Below are 2,659 nucleotides of genomic sequence, written 5' to 3' on the forward strand. Positions count from 1 at the left end.
GGGTACGAGGTCACAACACATATAGGATGACATTGAAAATATAGTTTTAGTTTCCTAGATGCAGTTAGCAAAGCAAGCGCCATTTTTTCTAGGTGTGGATACCTCGTTTCGGCATCACCTAGAGTTCTACTAATATAATATATAGGAAATTGTGTATCTTCTTCTTCCTGAACCAGGACACCACTTACTGTTATCTCGGACACTGCCAAGTAAAGGTATACTTGCTCGTTCGCCTTCGGGGTGTGCAACAAAGAAGGGTTTGACAAGTATTGTTTGAGTTCCTCCAAAGCTTTTTGGCACTCCGGGGTCCAGGCGAAGTCACTCTCTTTCTTTAGTAACGAGAAAAATCGATGGCTTTTATCCAATGGCCTGGAAATAAATCAGCCCAATGCGGCTATTCGTCCGGTCAGCCTTTGCACTGCCTTGTCATTGTTAACCACAGTGATGTCTTCTATGGATTTTATCTTATCCAGGTTAATCTCTATTCCCGGTTAGATACCATGAAACTGAGGAACTTGCCCGAGCCGACTCAGAAGGCACACTTCTCTGGGTTCAACTTCATATTGTATTTCCTTAGTATGTCGAAGGTTTCCTGCAAATGCCTCAAATAGTCCTATGGTCGCAGGGACTTAACTAAGAAGTCATCAATATAAACCTCCATTGATTTCCCTATTGTTTCCGCGAACATTCAGTTAACTAGGCGTTGTTATGTGGCACCAACATTTTTAACCCAAAGGGCATTACATTATAATAATAAGTGCCGAACCTAGTTATAAAAGAAGTTTTCTCTTGCCCCTCCAAGTTCATCCGTATTTGGTTGTACCTGGAATAGGTGTCGAGAAAGCTCAGCATATCATGCCCTACCGTTGCATCGATCATTCGGTCGTTGTTAGGCAAAGGAAATGAGTCCTTAGGGCATGCTTTATTCAAAACCTTATAATCTACACACATTTTAAATTTATTTCCCTTTTTAGGTACGACCACTACGTTAGCTAACCAATCCGGGTATATGACTTCCCAAATGGTACCTATTTTTAAAAGTTTAGATACCTCGTCCTTGACAAATATATGTTTGACCTCGGACAGTGGCCTCCTCTTCTGTTTAACCGAATGAAAGCTCGGATCCAAACTCAATTCGTGAGTTTCTCTTTCTGGTGGAATTCCTGTCATATCTAAGTGGGACCAGGCAAAACAATCAGCATTAGCTTTAAGAAAATCAATGAGCTTTTTCCTGAGATAGGGGGTTAGCCCCGTGCCCAGGTATACCTTTCTATCTGGAAGATGCACGAATAGTATAACTTGTTCCAGTTCCTCAATTGTTGACTTGGTTGCGTCGGTGTCATCAGGTTCCAAGAAGGATCTTGGGACCCCGAAGTTGTCTTCCTCATCTGTTGGATGTTCCTCCCATTTTTTCGGCTTGGTCGAGGTCAAGACCTGTGACTGCTATTTGGTGTCTTTCTCTTTGATTGGTCCCTCATCCTTTGATGTCATGATCGCGGATACCGGGATCACTTCCTCGACATCGAACATCTCCTTTGTGGCTGGTTGTTCCCCATGAACAATTTTGATTCCTTTTGGGGATTGAAACTTCAACACTTGGTTCAAGGTCGATGGTACTGCCCTCATGATATGAACCCACGATCTTTCGAATAAGGCGTTGTACCTCATGTACCCCTCAATCTCATAGAACTTCGCTTGTCGAGTGGTTCTGGTCGTGTTGACCAGTAGGGTAATTTCTCCCTTTGTTGTCTCACATGCCATATTGAATCCATTCAGCACCCGAACTTCTGGCACGATCTGGTCCAATAGCCCAGTTGCTTCACGACTCTCTATCGGTTGATGTTGGCTGAGCTACCTTGATCAATTAACACACGCTTAACTCGAGATTTATTAATAAGTATAGATATTACTAGTGCATCATTGTGAGATTGAATGATGCCCTCAACATCCTCATCACTAAATGAGATGGATCTTTCCGTAACATAGTCTCGAGTTCGTTTTTCTCTTGTGATGGAGACTTTGGTGCCCCTTGGGGAATGCCTACTCCTCTGATAATCATATTAATCACATGTTGGGGGTTCTTCCTGTTCAACATGCTTGTTGGTGTCCCTGTTCCTAAAATGGTTTTTGGCCCGCTCGCTTACAAATTTCCGAAGATGCCCATTATTGAACAAATGAGCCACTTCTTCTCTTAAGTGTCGAAAATCCTCGGTTCTACGCCCGTGAATACCGGGATACTTGCATATCAAATTGTGATCCCTTCATGACGGATCAGACTGAAGTGGCCTCGGCCATTTGGTCTCCTTGATGCGACCGATGGCTGACACTATGCTTGCTGCATCTGCGTTGTAGTTATACTCCAACAACCTCGGGGAATCCCTAACCCCGGATGGCCTATCGAGCCCATTTCTATTCACCAACCATCTATTGCTCGGACCCTGATTATTTCTTCTGTCGTTCCTGGTCGAATTGTGATTGTGTCCATTTCCCCTTCTATCTGAGTTGTAAGGCTAGTATCCACTACTCTTTTAGACTTGTCATTCACTTTAACAGGATAAACCAACCCCGAGGGAGCCCCCAATTGGTCGTCCTTGACTATGATCTTTGACTGATACCTGTTGTGGACATCGGCTCAGGTAACTGCTGGATATTCTACCAA

Source organism: Nicotiana tomentosiformis, chromosome 7 (assembly GCF_000390325.3).
Source record: "Nicotiana tomentosiformis chromosome 7, ASM39032v3, whole genome shotgun sequence".
NCBI classification, from domain to species: Eukaryota; Viridiplantae; Streptophyta; class Magnoliopsida; order Solanales; family Solanaceae; genus Nicotiana; species Nicotiana tomentosiformis.